This window comes from Salmo salar, chromosome ssa19, assembly GCF_905237065.1.
Source record: "Salmo salar chromosome ssa19, Ssal_v3.1, whole genome shotgun sequence".
Taxonomy (NCBI): Eukaryota; Metazoa; Chordata; class Actinopteri; order Salmoniformes; family Salmonidae; genus Salmo; species Salmo salar.
Genome location: NC_059460.1, coordinates 59,008,818 through 59,025,925, shown reverse-complemented (window position 1 = coordinate 59,025,925; position 17,108 = coordinate 59,008,818). Strand labels below are relative to the sequence as shown.

Below are 17,108 nucleotides of genomic sequence, written 5' to 3'. Positions count from 1 at the left end.
ACACAAACACTTGCACACACCAAAGTAAAGTTTAAATCCATGATTCTCCACTATAATTTCAACGTTGAGACAAATGATTGTTGTGTCACTGTGCATTAGATAGTTTACCGGTCTTTGCAATGGACAGTCGCATTGGGGGAGGGGAATATATTCAATAATTGCCCCGGGTGTCCCTTCACGATCTATGTGGCCGTCATTGTAAATAAGAATTTGTTCTTAACTGATTTGCCTAGTTAAATAAAGGTTACATTTAAATTGAAATTACATTTTAAAAATGTGGGGCCTACACTCCAGTATGACATCTCTGAGATTATGCCCACTGAAGTCAGTTCAACGTCTATTCCACGTTAGTTCAATGTAATTTCATTGAAATGATGTGGAAACAACGTTGAATCAACCAGTGTTGGACTTATCCATCACTGTGAAAACCTTCTTTTTTATTGTGGCGATCTTGATCAGCAAAGGTCCATTTTTATTACAAAAGAAGTGTATGTTGGGTCTTACAAAACAACAGAGAGACACACCATTGTAAAGCGAGTTTATGAGCTCATGGCTGCATGGGGAAATGATTCCTCTTTACTAAGACTCCTTCCAAAGCCATCAAAACAGAACACATATTGTTGTCCATGGATGTACAGTATCTCTTATTTTCAGACGACTCTCTCGTACAGGCTGTGCACTGTGGAGGCAGGCATCTGCAACAATGCACTTCTATAGTGCACATGCTCTTATTGTAGGTGAACACTGGCTACCTATAGTCTACTAAGACATGTCAAATCATAACATTTTCTCTCAATTCAATGTGTCTATCACAGTAAGACCAGCGAACTTATACAAATGTGTGCCATATTATTTGATTTACTTATTTTACTGAACCCCTAGCCCTTTACTCCCTTCAACTACAGTGAACTTCTGTCAGGGAGATAGCTTTTGCCTATCTTGGGTTACACTAAAAAGCACTGGGAAAAAAAACACTCGAACACCTGAGTTACCCTACACCACACATTCCACCTTCAGTGGAAGACAAGGTTGAGTAGACTGTAGCCTTTTTATTTCCTGTCGCAAATACAGAACATTACATTATGTCCATATAAAATGGCTCCGGTTTTATTCCTATGTGACATAGGCTCTTCTTACTCTTTCCCCCCATACATTAGTCTTTACACTGATGCAATGAATTTGTCTCATGTCAAGAGCTGGTTGCAGTTGCACCCATGTAGATATTGATCGACTACACACAATCAGTTCTGGGAGAAGAAAGCGTTCAGTCGTGAAGAAACAAATGATCTGCAACATGCTGGCCAAATGTTACACCAACACATGATTATTGTGTAATCACTGTCTACCAATGGTTTATTCTTTGGATCTGTTGAGGTGAATAGTGGGGTAACACTTTACTTAACTAGCCAGCGGTTTCAATTGACTTCAATAGCCTGCAACTATAATGTCCATTTTGATGCAGTTATAACGCATTGTCGAGTGTATAATGTAGACTATTATAATAGTGTCAAAATGATCCTGAATAAATAACAGCCATTTTGAGTAAGTTGAAATGTTGATACATAATAGAGACATAGGGCTAACATAAGTCTGTTATAAGCCTTATTATAAGACATTATAAAGGCTCATAGCTTATATGCTTATAACAAGTTATAAAGCACAGCAGTCTAGTAAAGTCACAGTAAAGTGTTACCAATTGTGGCTTTGTTTTCAATATCCTCGGGCTAAAGGCTACCTGAGCATAAAGAGAGATCCTGTAGGGTTCCCAACTCTTTCCCTGGCTGCCACTGGTCTTGCTCAACAACAAAAAATCCTCTGTGTCATCACAACTTTTGGAGATATTTCAACAAAACAATTTTCTGGTAAATGTATCTGATTTTCGGAAAATTTGAAAAAGTTATAGATATATTCCAATGACGTTAGATTTATAGTTGTTTTTTAAATATACAAGGAGGAAAGCCTTAAGATGAATTATCCACGTGTTTAGAGAGAAACATGTAGATCTTTTATTTGTAAAGTAGTAATATGTTGGATGAGTGTGTTGGGGGCAACTCCCCCCCCAGCTAGTTAGCATTAGCTGCTAGGAGTGCTAGCTAGCAACCTTACTACCAAATCATCAAAGGTAAAATACATAAAAAGATAACGTAACTTAATTGCAGTTGTAAATGTTTCCACTAGTGACTGATAGCTTACAGTTAATGTGACTTTATAGCCTTTTAGCTATTTTGCACAGCAAAACCTAGTAGACTTGTTTTCAGTCACAGGTGGGGATTAGGTGTGAGCAGTGCAGGAGGTTGGCTCATGAGTTGTGCTTCAATTTTACTGGGGATATCTTTATTTGTGACCTTTGTACAAATTAGAATCGTGCAATAATAGAGCATAAGAGAGTTGCCATAGCAATGTTACACTGAGTTAATTAGGTAAGTTATTGTTGTTGCTATTAAATGTTATATTCCAATGTTATGTAATGTTATTAGTTATATTCCATTCCAATGAATATTTATTTTTATGAATTAAAAACAAAGATTGAAAACCTTTTGCTCTTGAATGTAATTTTCAAGACTGCTGGGATTTCAAATCTTGCATTATTCAAATAATATTTAGTTCAATTGTACATCATGGATTGTATGGAAAATGAAGAACAAAGAAAATGCAGGTGCAGGTGAGTTAAAAAGAGGGACTTTACATCAAATCTCCTCATGGTGCGGATATTAATGTTGGCATGTGCAACACCCTTCGCCCCATATTTTATTTAAATAATTAAAATTAGTCAACAAGACGTAGCTTTTAAGTAGCTTTTAAGTATTACTACTAAAGAATTTCTAAAAACAACTGATTAAATGGATTTTAACACACTTTTGTGAAACCCTATTCCGTAATCTTCTACCGGGGTAACTGGCCGCCGGTACTTTAACAAAAACGGCCCTTTTCTAAAAACAACATTTCATGAAAAAAATGTCAACTGTAGCCATTTATTATCCTTTATAGTTCATTCGCCTACGCATGGCATTCATCCAAATACCATTTATTTCCCAAACCGTTGCTTTATTGAATGAGCAATTAGACATTGTTCTTTAGAGGGGGCTAGTTACCCCCTAGTACCCAATACCACGCTAAATTAGGCCTGATATTTACCGCTGGTCTGAGATTAACACAAAACTGCAACAGCGCTAACGTCTAGGCCTACTGTAACTATGACAACACAAAATTGATTCGGAGTTGTTGGAAGTGGGCTTCCTGTTGGGAGGAGGCTATATTCAAAATAGTGGAAATCAGAGCTTTAGCCTATTGGGGAAATTAGGTAGGTCATAATGGTGCTTCAAACACTTCAATTGCAGGAGAGATTTTTTTCTCTCTCCTTAATTGGTCTGATATTTTACAGCGTAGAATGGAGAGTGTAAACACTGGAATAAAAAATCGAATTAGATCATTTCCAAGGAATTTATATGACAAACGGGTGTCATCTATTCTCAATGTATGGCCAAAGCACAATACACCCTAGTGGAGATAAATGAACATATAATTTCATTAATGCAGCTGGCCTCGCGCTACGGCGCACCTTCTATGGAACGCAATTGAAATTCTTAGAATAGGCCTAATTCGGCACATGCTGCATTACAAAATGGCTTGCATCGACTGTCTCTTTGAATGTGGAATAATGACAACTACACAATTGCAACAAGAATAATGATATTTAACGTTATGAAGGTATATTACTACAGAATAGGCTTACATATGGTGACAATATGATTTCAACAGCTTTTAGGGTTGAAATGATTTTAAGAATACATTTCAACACATCAGCTTTGATTTTCAAAATGTCTAACGTTAATTGGAACCTACTAGTTATGCCGTGTATCCATTTATACTTAGCTATTTTAGCTAATAAAACCGTAATGTCGCCACCAGATATCCGCAGAAACAAACCAAAATAAGAAATAGGTTGACTACGACTGTCTTTTCAGACGTTTCTACCAGTATTAGGCTATGTGCAATAGACTCATACCTTTCTGTTTCAATTGCTGCGGCGTGAGGTCGACGTTTTCTTCTCCTTTCGAGCCCTCTCCTCTCGTCAGTCCCCCAACCTCTCTATCTATTTCTCATTTTCTCTTCTCTAAATTGATTCGCTCGCTTCCACGGCTGTGAGTTCGGCTCTTGTTCTAGTCTTCCGCAGCAGCAACGCAACAGGGACTTCATACACCGATAGCACGTTCAATATAAGCAGAATCCACACGCACCATAAAAAAGGGTGAAGAAACGTTAACGTTACAAACTATAAAGCGGTATTTAGTTCAAATAAAAACGAAATCCGGATTGGATGCATCCAAGCGTCTTCTTATCCTTGGAGACGCGCGCAGGCAGCAAACGCGACGGCGCCCGTTGGGCAGAGTATTTTTGCGCTCCAGCATAAGCGGCAGTATACGCACATTCCGTAGGTCTGCAGCTGAATGCCACGAAGGCAGCGTAAGCTCTCAACATGGACCACAGAAGACCAACCATTTATGATGGAGGGCCATGATCAAGGAACTCGCCATGTATTCCAAGACATGTGGCGCTAATGCACTACAATATACTCATGGTCTTTGCAATCGTTGTGCAGTCCCTACTATAACCTATGTTTGTAGGGTGAGTGGGATATCAGGTCCAGTGGGTTTGAGGGAACCTAGATAGATCTATGGTGGGCTACTGACAGTGGTCACAGAGTGTTAAGTGTTTGATATGACTCAGCACTCTATTGCTCGATTAATTGATTGATTCGGTACATTTCAGGAAAAGTTGCATGAGGTTTCTCTGCAGTGTGCTTAGTGGCTTTGAGATCACGATATTGCTGTTTCCCAATTGCATCTCAGAGTGAGTGAGCATATTGCCACTGGGCCTTTGGGAAAAGTAGCTATTTCACTACCCCCTGGGCATTTTCAGTTGTACTATTGTTGCACAAATGTTGCCTTATTTAAATGTGTATTTTTTTTAACCTTTATTTGACTAGGCAAGTCAGTAAAGAACACATTCTTATAGACAATGACGGCCTACAAATATCAGACCTGACCTGACCAATCAACATTGGTTTAACAGAGTACAAAGGTTTCCTAGAAGAAGAAAAAAATAAACATTGAGGCAATGGCTTTTCAATTAGGGTTTTGTATTTTTGTAGTTTATCTAAGGTTGCGGCGTCATGGCATACAGCTTATTAGCAGTGTTGGGGAAGCGACTCTGAAAAATATAGTTTACCAAGCTACATGGCAAAAAAAAAACACTACGTACGTTTTAATTTAATTAAACTACACTACATGACCAAAAGTATGTGGACACATGCTCGTCGAACATCTCATTCCAAAATAATGGAAGTTAATATGGAGTTGGTGCCCTCTTTGCTACTATAACAGCCTCCACTCTTCTGGGAAGGCTTTCCACTAGATGTTGGAACATTGCTGCGGAGCACTTGCTTCCATTCAGCCACAAGGTCGGGCACGGATGTTGTGCGATAAAGCCTGGCTCGCAGTCGGCATTACAATTCATCTCAATGGTGTTCGATGGGGTTGAGGTCAGGCCTCTGTGGAGGCCAGTCAAGTTCTTCCACACCGATCTCAACAAACCATTTCTATATGGACCTCGCTTTGTGCACGTGAGCATTGTCATGCTGAAACAGGAAAGGGCCTTCTCAAAATTCTTACCACAAAGTTGGAACCACAGAATAGTTTAGAATGTCATTGTATGCTGTAGCGTTAAGATTTCCCTTCACTGGATCTAAGGGGCCTATCCCGAAGTATGAGAATCAGCCATAGACCATTATTCCTCCTCCAATAAACCTTACAGTTGGCACTATGCATTGGGGCAGGTAATGTTCTCCGGGCATCCGCAAAACCCAGAATCGTCCGTCGGACTACCAGATTGTGAAGCGTGATTCATCACTCTAGAAAACGCGTTTCCACTGCTCCAGAGTCCAATGGCGGCAAGCTTTTCACCACTCCAGCCGACGCTGGCCGCGGTTGCTCGGTCATGGAAACTAATTTCATGAAGCTCCTGACGAACAGTTATTGTGCTGATGTTGCTTCCAGAGACAGTTTGGAACTCAGTAATGAGTGTTGCAATCGAGGACAGATTATTTTTACGAGCTGCGCACTTCATCACTCAGCGGTCCCGTTCTTTGAGCTTGTGTGGCCTACCACTTCGCGGCTGAGCCGTTGTTGCTTCTAGACGATCCACTTCACAATAACAGCACTTACAGTTGACTGGGGCAGCTCTAGCAGGGCAGACATTTGTCAAACTGACTTGTCGGAAAGGTGGCATCTTATGACGGTGCCACGTTGAAAGTCACTGAACCTTTCAGTAAGGCCATTCTACTGCCAATGTTGGTCTATGGAGATTGCATGGCAGTGTGCTCAATTTTATACACCTGTCAGCAACAGGTGTGGCTGAACTAGCACGAATCCACTCATTTGAAGGGGTGTCCACATACTTTTGTAAATATAGTGTACCACCAAGCTACTGCAAAATTTAGTTAAATGACTAGTTGAACTGCATTAATCACTCCTCCCAAACAATGCTTATTATGACATATGGACAACCAAGCAATCAACAAAACATTGACTATCTGATCTGAATTTTTGCTCAATGGGTATAACAGCGAATGGCTTTGTCGGGACATAGCAGCCTTGGACAGCAATTGTGTGTGTGGGGATGCCGTGTGTGGCATGTGGTCCTGTTACTCGCTTCCTTGTCCTTTCCTTCTCGTAAATAGATCCCTAAACTGAAAGTAATGGAGTTCAGGAGAAACAGTGACACTGCTCCACTTGGTGTATACCACCCACCTTGAACGTTAGCATGGCCCTCCACACCACCCAACTCTAGTAACCTGTTGTACAATGTACTGGATCCTGTCACTCTGTGTCCATGCATTCCACTGAGAGTTGTGTCCAATTTAAAAAAAACACAAGACCATAGCTATTCTCAGCAATCGACAGCATTTGCTCTCAATCAATTTTCAAGCTGCACCCGCATGAACCCATGATAAGTTCAAATGCGTGGCTTATAGCATCCCTCCCTCCCTCCCTCCACCCCCATTCCCCCTCACCCCATCTATCTGCACAGTACAGGCTGTGGAGTAGAGCACAGACAAGAGTATCACCAGAAGAACCCCTCAGATATACTCTCCACTCCCTCGCTTTACGACTCCTCCCCTTCCTCTCCTCGAATGCCGTAATGAGCATTGCTCACCACCGATAGCTTTCACTAAGAGCCGCACAGCAATGAGGTCTCTGTGCCTTTTGCCTCTCTCTCCCTCTCCCTCCCCCTCTCTCCGCCTCTGACTCTCTCTCCCCCTCCACCTCTCTCTCTCTCTCTATTAAATTTCCAGTCACACAGTGGTGCGGAGGATGTTCCTCTTTTCCCTCTTTCTCCCTCTTCCCCTGGTCTCTTGCATTCCCCCCACACTCCTGCTGAAATCTTAGTCCTCTCCCAATCCCACTCTCCCTTTCTGGCTCTCTTTCAATCCCTTCTCTCTCGCTCTTCTTCCTCCGTACATCTCTTTCCCTTCCGACCCCTGCACCATTTAAAATGTTTCCATACACATCACCAAAGATCACCCCACCCCCTGCTTTACCTCTTGCCCGACCCTCCCAACACTCTGTCCTCGCTGTCATTGCATGTGTGGCAGTACGTGTGTGTTGGTGTGTGTGCACGTTCGTGTGTGTGTGTGTGTGTGTGTGTGTGTGTGTGTGTGTGTGTGTGTGTGTGTGTGTGTGTGTGTGTGTGTGTGTGTGTGTGTAGGCGAATGAACAAACACTTATAGCTGTATTGCTTGTGTCATCAGTACAGAGAGGCTACCTGACAGAAATACAGTGGATGGCACTAATCCTGCCATTGAGAGAGGGGCGCATGTACACCATCTCCAATACATCCCAACACATAAACTCTTAACGTGGTGTTATGATCCACAGGGGAGAGAGAGGGGGGGGGTGGAGATTTGGCAGTGGCATGTCATCGCAAGACACATGTAACATGCTGATAGCTCTGGAGAGGTGCAGCTAGGACCGTGGAGACACACAGGAAGGTGTCGCTACGTATTCATCAATTCCATGACACTTTGGATCAAGGATGTTGGATAGCTGTCTCTATGCCCTGTCTTTTCAGATAGCCAAGCTGGTTGTGCCATTCCTATTGTGGTGAACATTTATTTACACGCATTGTTTGACAATGTGGGTCATTAAAATATGCTTTGAGATTCTAGTAAACAAAATAGCAGTCTGCTTGATAGGCATCTGATTTGAGCTTGCTAACGAATTGATATTTTGGCACTTTAGACTTTTGGATCTGTTCTATTTATAACTGTGACTGAAAAGATAGAAAACCGTTCAATGTCATTTGTGATACAGAAAGAGATAGATACTGAGTGAATTTAGTGCTATTCATGGTGACAACGCTGTGTGCTGTGTGAGGGAGGGAGAGAGCCAGAGGAGAGATTCTAGTGTCACAGTATCTTAGCAACTGCCTCCATCTCCTTGGAGACAAGACCTGACATCATTTCCCGTCTGTGAGAAATCGCTTTGGTTTGTACACAGTGTGTTTGTGTGTGTGTGTGTGTGTGTGTGTGTGTGTGTGTGTGTGTGCGTGCGTGCGTGCGTGCGTGCGTGTGCGTTATGTGCATGCACTCATGTTTATGTGCCGATGTGGGCCTGTTATGATTGCTAGCAGTATGTGCAGTGATGCGGTGGGGATGTATTCCAATATAATAGGGTATATTCAAGAATGACTTTCAGAAAAGAGTTTACAAGTATGTATTAGTTAAAACAACATATTAAGACAGACGTTAACCAAAATGCCTCACCTGAAAGTAATATTATGAATTGTTTATATATTTTTTTACTGAATTAAAATGTAACTTTATTTTACAAATTATTTATTTTTACTTTATTTAAGGTAACAATAAACATTATATTTTTCTGTAAAGTTTATTTTTCCCATCAACAAAAAAATACAAATGTGATCATTTGTAATAAGCATTACTACACTTTTTTTAACTAGGCAAGTCAGTAAAGAACAAATACTTATTTTCAATGACAGACTACGAACAGTGGGTTAACTGCCTTGTTCAGGGGCAGAATGACAGATTTTTACCTTGTCAGCTCAGGGATTTGATTTTTTCAACCTTTCGGTTACTAGTCCAATGCTCTAACCACTATGCTACCTGCCACCCCTTCATTAACAATTCATTTGTATTTAATTACTTTTAAAAATGTAGAAACATTTAGAAACATTAAGAAGTAATTATGATAATTTAGCAAGCACAGAATTGATAAATATTTAGCGAATGATTTTGTCACGTCCTGGCCAGTATAAGGGTTAATTGTTATTGTAGTTTGGTCAGGACGTGGCAGAGGGTATTTGTTTTATGTGGTTCAGGGTGGTGTGTTAGTTAGGAGGGCGTTTGATTTATTATTTCCGGGTTTTGAGTTATGGTCTATGTTTATGTATTTCTATGTGTAGTCTAGTGAGTGTGTTTCTATGTTGAGTTAATTGGGGTGGACTTCCAATTGAAGGCAGCTGTTTGGTGTTGCCTTTGATTGGAAGTCCTATATTAGTTGGGTGTGTTTGTCTTGTATTTGTGGGAGATTGTTTTTGCATTGCGTGTTTTTGTGAGCCTGCAAAACTGTCATTTGTCGTGCTTTTTGTTTTCTTGTTTTTTGTGTTCAACGTTCTTTAATAAATTAAGAAAATGAACGTCAACTCTACTGCGTATTGGTCCACATTTTCAGACGACGATTTCGCTATATCATCGGATGATGAAGAAATACGTGACAGATTTAACACGGCTTATTCAGGAAAATGATTGCCCCAAATTTGCTATCTAGATACCAATGTTTATCAGATAGCAAAAGTCAGGGATAATAAATCCAATTTATTTGAAAATAAATGACACTTTTGACAATACTTTGTGAAAATACACTACATGACCAAAAGTATGTGGACAGCTGCTCATCAAACATCACATTCCAAAATCATGGGTATTAATATGGAGTTGGTCCCTCCTTTGCTGCTGTAACAGCCTCCGCTCTTCTGGGAAGGCTTTTCACTAGATGTTGGAACATTGCTACGGGGACTTCCTTCCATTCAGCCACAAGAGCATTAGTGAGGTCAGGCATTAGTGTAGGTCTGGCTCGCAGTTGGCGTTCCACTTCATCCCAAAGATGTTCGATGGGGTTGAGGTCAGGCTTCTGTGCAGGCCAATCAAGTTCTTCCACACCAATCTCAACAAACCATTTCTGTATGGACCTCGTGTTGTGCACGGGAGCATTATCATGATGAAACAGGAAAGGGCCTTCCCCAAACTGTTGCCACAAAGTTGGAAGCACAGAACCATCTAGAATGTTATTGTATGCTGTAGAGTTAAGCTTTCCCTTCACTGGAACTAAGGGGCCCGAACCATGAACAACAGCCCCAGACCATGATTCATAACTCCAGAGAACACGTTTCAACTGCTCCAGAGTCCAATGGCAACGATCTTTACACCACTCCAGCCGAGTTAATGTGCTGATGTTGCTGCCAGAGGCAGTTTGGAACTCGGTAGGGAGTGTTGCAACCGAGGACAGACAATTTTTACGTTCTTCACGCTTCAGCACTCGGCGGTCCAGTTCTGTGAGCTTGTGTGGCCTACCACTTCGCAGCTAAGCCATTGTTGCTCCTAGATGTTTCCACTTCACGATAACAGCACTTACAGTTGACCGGGGCAGCTCTAGCAGGGCAGAAATTTCGCAAACTGACTTGTTTCAAAACTTCTATGACGGTGCCATGTTGAAAGTCACGGAGCTCTTCAGCAAAGCCATTCTACTGCCAATGTTTGTCTATGGAGATTGCATGGCGGTGTGCTCGATTTTATACACCTGTCAGCAACAGGTGTGGCTGAAATAGCCGAATCCACCAATTTGAAGGGATGTCCACATACTTTTGTATCTATAGTGTACCTTGTGCTGATTTAGTACATGTATTTCACAATACTACTAATGATTAATGTATACATAGTTGATGGTTTACAGCAAGAATATGTCTGCTGCTGTACTCCGCTGAACAACCAGTGTGCTCTGCTGTCACCTAGTGAACACAGGAGAAAACTACAACGTTAATGAGTTTCACTTATACACTTAAATTCATATGCATGCGCTGGATTAAAGCCTAATTCAGTTATTTCAATGGACTGATTTCCTTATATGGACCTAGTAAAATCTTTGAAATTGTTGCATGTTGCGTTTATATTTTTGTTGAGTGTATATTCCATACATTTAATTTAGATTGCTGATATTCCATCTAAATTGATTTTATGCAAAAGTTGATAAAAAAAAACGTATGATACAATTTGATTTACATTTATCAAAAACTCATACAATGACTGTACAAAACATTAGGAACACCTGCTCTTTCCATGACATAGACTGACCAGGTAATCCAGGTGAAAGCTATGATCACTTTTTGATGTCACCTGTTAAGTCCACTTCAATCAAAATAAAATAAATCTTGACTACTTTCTACATTGTAGAATAATAGTGAAGACATCAAAACTATGAAATAACACATATGGAATCATTGTCACGTCCTGACCATAGTATGATGTTATTTTTCTATGGTAGAGTTGGTCAGGGCATGACAGGGGGTGTTTTGTGTTTTTCTATGTTTTCTATGTCTATGTTCTTAGGTTCTAGTTTTTGTTTTACTGTTGGTCGTGTTTGTTGTTTGTATCGTTATTGTTTTATCCCTGCGTGGATTTTGTATGATGAGCTTTTTCTGGAGTAAAGACGTATGTTTTACTCAGTTCGGTGTTCTGCGATTGACTCTAATTCTCATCTCCTATACACGGACACTGACAGAATAACGCACCACCAAAGGACCAAGCAGCGTGATCAGGAATGGACCTGGGAAGACATTCTGGACGGGAAGGGACCTGGGAGTCAGGCTGGGGAGTATTGCCGCCCGAGGGAGGAGATTGAGGCAGCAAAAGCAGAGCGGCGTTATTATGAGGCGCTATATCCACCAAGAGGCAAGTGCGAGAGGCAGCCCCCCCCCCCCAATGGGGGCACACGGGGAGTTTGGCAGAGTCAGGGTGGAGACCTGAGCCAACTCCCCGTGCTTACTGTGGGGAGCGAGTAACAAAGCAAGCACCGTGTTATGTGGTGATACGCAGTGTGTCGCCAGTGCGCATTCACAGGCCGGTGCGATCTGTGCCCGCGCCTCGCATTTAGTAGTGATTTGGATAACTATCGACCCATCTCTAGGCTCCCTTGTCTGGCAAAGATCCTAGAATCTATAGTCAACAAACAGTTACAATCTTTTCTTTCTGCTAACAGTATTCTTAGCACCAATCAATCTGGTTTTAGATCTAAACACAGTACCACATCGGCCACTATGCTTGTTGTAAATGATATTGCAAATGCCTTAGATGATAGAAAGCACTGTGCTGCGTTGTTTGTAGATTTGTCAAAAGCTTTTGACACTGTAGACCATGCTATCCTTTTGAGTAAACTGTCATCTATAGGACTGGGCACTGATGCCTGCCGAGGGTTTTATGACTATCTTAAAGATAGAACTCAGGCCGTCATGGTCGACGGGGTCAAGTCTGACCCCTTACAGTTACTTAAAGGGGTCCCTCAGGGTTCAATAATTGGCCCACTATTGTTCTCACTTTATATAAACAACATTGGTGATGATGTCAGATATTGTAAATTCCATTTATATGCAGATGACACAGTGATGTACTCTATTGCTCCAACAGCGGACCAAGCTTTAATGCAGTTGGAGTCTGATTTTAGGATACTACAGGGGTCTCTTTTACAGCTTAAACTTGTTTTAAACGCTAAGAAAAAAAAATGTCATGTTTTTTTCTAGGTCTAAACTCTCAGTTAGAAACACTTTTGTAATCACTAGCTTGGATGGTACTCAAATCAAACAGGTCTCTGCATATAAATACTTAGGGGTATGGTTAGATGATAGGCTTTCTTTTAAAAAACATGTTACTGAATTAGGAAAAAAGCTCAAATTCAAGATAGGGTTCCTTTACAGAAACAGGGCTTGTCTGTCCTCCGTAAATAGAAAACAAATTGTGCAGGCTATTTTTATGTCCGTTTTAGATTATGGTGATATTATCTATATGCATGCATCGGCAAACACATTAAAACCACTGGATGCTATTTACCATTGTGCACTCAGGTTTATCACGGGTGATAGTTACAAAACTCATCACTATATCCTATATCAACATGTGGGTTGGGCCTCTCTATCTGTGAGGCGAGAGCAACATGCTCTCTTGTTTATTTATAAAGCACTTCTTTTAAAACTACCTCCATATATATCATCATTCATTTCCACTAGATATACAAATTTTAAAACCAGATCACAGATGTGGATTACATTAAAGACTCCTGCGGTCTACACAGAGTTGGGTAGGACTGCCTTCAGTTCCTTTGCACCTTATTTATGGAACAAACTGCAGATCCAACTTAAGTTAGACACTCTGGTGTCCCTTGCCCATTTCAAAAATGTTATGGAGGATTAATATGATGTTGTCTGTGATTGTTTCTGTTGAATTATGTCTTTGTTTGGTATGTTTGAAATGTTCTTGTCTGTATGCCTAAAACTGTACATGTCAACATGTTTACACAGGGCACAGCCGTAAAAGAGATCCAGGTCTCAGTCTGTTTTCCCTGTTAAAATAAAGATTTAAAAAATGTGTCAAGCTAGGTTGAGCATCCAGCCAGAACGGGTTGTGTGAGCTCTACGCTCGAGATCTCCAGTGCGCCTCCACGGCCCAGTATATCCTGTGCCTGCCCCACGTACCCGGCTTCCAGTGAGTCTATCCAGCCTGGTACGCCCTGTGCCTGCTCCTCGCACTTGCCCTGAGGAGCGTGTTACTAGTCTGGCACCTCCTATGCTAGCCCCACGCATCAGGCCTCCAGTGCGCCTGCCCAGTCCGGGGTGTCCTGTTCCTGCTCTCCGCACTCGCCCTGAGGTGCGTGTTACTAGTCTGGCGCCTCCTATGCCAGCCCCACGCATCAGGCCTCCAGTGCGCCTGCCCAGTCCGGGGGGTGTCCTGAACCTGCTCCCCGCACTCACCCTGAGGTGCATGTTACTAGTCTGGCGCCACCTATGCCAGCCCCACGCATCAGGCCTCCAGTGCGCATTTCCAGTCCAGAGCTTCCGGCGACAGTTCCCAGTCCAGAGCTTCCGGCGATTAGATTAGATTGTATCAATACAAATATATTGGGGTCTGGATAAGGCAATGGAGCTTAGATGTAAGAAGCGTGGGTTGTGCGAGAAATTGGTTTTAGGTGCAAGTTTGCTGCCAAGCTGATGTGTAGCAGTAAATTACTGTTTTCTTTATTTACAAGGACATGATATCAGGAGATGTTGCCCTGCATGTCAAGTTTTTTGTTTTAATCTCTTTTAAGGTGCAGGAAGGAAGACAAATCAAATCAAACTTTATTTGTCACATGCGCCGAATACAAAAAGTGTAGACCTTATGAAATGCTTACTTGCAATCCCTTAACCAGCAGTGCAGTTCAAGAAGAGTTAAGAAAATATTTACCAAATAAACTAAAGTAAAAAATAATAAAAAGTAACACAATAATATAATAATAACGAGGCTTTATACAGGGGGTACCGTTACCGAGTCAGTGTGCGGGGGTACAGGTTAGAGGTAATTTCTACATGTAGGTAGGGGTGAAGTGACTATGCATAGATAATAAACAGCGAGTAGCAGCAGTGTACAAAACAAATGGAAGGGGGGGGTCAATGTAATAGTCCAGTGGCCATTTGATTAATTGTTCAGCAGTCTTATGGCTTGGGGGTAGAAGCTGTTAAGGAGCCTTTTTGTCCTAGACTTGGCGCTCCGGTACCGCTTGCTGTGGAGTAGCAGAGAAAACAGTCTATGACTTGGGTGACTGGAGTCTCTGACAATTTGATGGGCTTAACTCTGACACCGCCTATTATATATACCCTGGATTGCAGGAAGCTTGGCCCCAGTGATGTACTGGGCCATATGCACTACCCTTTGTAGCGCCTTACGGTCGGAGGCCGAGCAGTTGCAATACCAGGTGGTGATCCAACCGGTCAGGATGCTCTTGATGGTGCAGCTGTAGAACCTTTAGAGGATCTGGGGACCCATGCCAGATCTTTTCAGTCTCCTGAGGGGGAAAAGGTTTTGTCATGCCCTCTTCACGACTGTCTTGGTGTGTTTGACCATGATAGATCGTTGGTGATGTGGACACCAAGGAACTTGAAATTCTCGACCCGCTCCACTACAGCCCCGTTGATGTTTATGGGGGACTGTTCGGCCTGCCTTTTCCTGTAGTCCACAATCAGCTACTTTGTCTTGCTCAAATTGAGGGAGAGGTTGATGTCCTGGCACCACACTGCCAGTTCTCTAACCTCCTCCCTACAGGCTGTCTCATCGTTGTCGGTGATCAAGCCTACCACTGTTGTTTCGTCAGCAAACTTAGTGAGGGTGTTGGAGTAGTGTTTGGTCACGCAGTCGTGGGTGAACAGGGAGTACAGGAGGGGACCAAGTACACACCCCTGAGGGATCCCAGTGTTGAGGATCAGCATGGCAGACATGTTGTTGCCTACCCTTATCACCTGGGGGTGGCCCGTCAGGGAGTCCAGGATCCAGTTGCAGAGGGAGGTGTTTAGCCCCAAAGACCTTAGCTTAGTGATGAGCTTCGTGGGCACTATGGTGTTGAATGATTAGCTGTAGTCATTCTCACATACATAGGTGTTTCTTTTGTACAGGTGCGAATTGGAGTGGGTCTAGGGTATCCGAGAGGATGCTGTTGATGTGAGCCATGACCAGCCTTTCAAAGGACTTCATGGCTACCAACGTGAGTGTTACGGGGCTGTAATCATTTAGGCAGGTTAGCTTCGCTTCCTTGGGCACATGGACTATGGTGGTCTGCTTGAAACATGTAGGTATTACAGACTCAGTCAGGGAAAGGTTGAAAATGTTGGTGAAGACACTTGCCAGTTGGTCCGCACATGCTGTGAGTACACGTCCTGGTAATCCATCTGGCCCCGCGACTGTGTGAATGTTGACCTGTTTAAACAGGTCTTGCTCACATCAGCTACCGAGAGCGTTATCACACAGTCATCCAGAACAGCTGGTGCTCTCGTGCATGCTTCAGTGTTGCTTGCCTCAAAGCGAGCATAAAAGGCATTTAGCTCATCTGGTAGGCTCGTGTCACTGGGCAGCTCGTGTCTGGGTTTCCCTTTGTAGTCCGTAATAGTTTAAGACACCTTTTCCTTCAAGGTCTATAGCAAGATAGAGGAAGTGGTTCTTGCAGCTGACTCTCTTCCTGCAGTGGTGGCCTCTATGCAGCAGCAAATCCTTCAGCAGCAGGTTATGAAGGACACGTTTTCCTGCACTGTATGCAGAGGTGAGCGACCCCTGACCTTCTCACTGAATGCCACACTGAAAGCAGTGTATAGGTCACACTGTAATCTTTTGTAATTTGCATTTAATTTAGCTGATAGTCCTTGCTCATCCAACAGGACATGTGTTACACACAGGTTTATCAGCATTAGAGACAACAACTATAGAGAGTACAGTACTTCGCTCCCTGTGGAGCGAGCATAATGCAGCATCAAGCCCTTGTTTTGCCTGATGGTCCTTGGCAACTTTTTTAGCTTCCCCCCCCAATACAGGCTAATGGTCTTTAATCCTTTGTGGTTGAATCAGAATTGCGGTTCAAGTTTAAAGGACATCAACACCATGTTGTCCTGACTCATTTGGTAAAGGCTAGTTAAAAGTAGGCTCAGCACAGTATTCCATTCAGAAATCAGATCATACAGACATAGCATTACTTACATTTGTAAGAATAAATGTATAAATGAATGGGGTGATCACATCAGAGCAAAAGCAAAGTAGCAGTTACTGAAATGATCACACTCAAGGATAAAGTTCTTAACAGAAAGAGCATGGAAAATATACACAAGGGTGTGTCCTCAGTCCCCTCCTGTATTCCCTTATATACCCACGACTGCGTGGCCTCCATCATCAAGTTTGCTGACGACACGACAGTAGTAGGCCTGATCACTAACAATGACAAGATGGCCTACAGGGAGGAGGTAGGCAC

At 42.4% G+C, this 17,108-nt stretch overlaps 1 protein-coding gene across 5 annotated transcripts in view; it reads right to left on the bottom strand.

Annotated features, from left to right (window-relative positions):
* The window catches only part of lrrc4bb (leucine rich repeat containing 4Bb), a 42,144-nt gene that overhangs the window by 8,799 nt on the left and 16,237 nt on the right, over positions 1-17,108 (bottom strand). The window contains exon 1 of one of the 5 annotated variants that reach the window (XM_014158839.2): positions 4,007-4,452. The exons of the other annotated variants lie outside the window; for them this stretch is intronic. The gene's annotated coding sequence lies outside the window, so the exon portion shown is untranslated. Of the gene's footprint in view, positions 1-4,006; positions 4,453-17,108 lie in introns of those variants that run through there. 5 annotated transcript variants of the gene reach the window in all.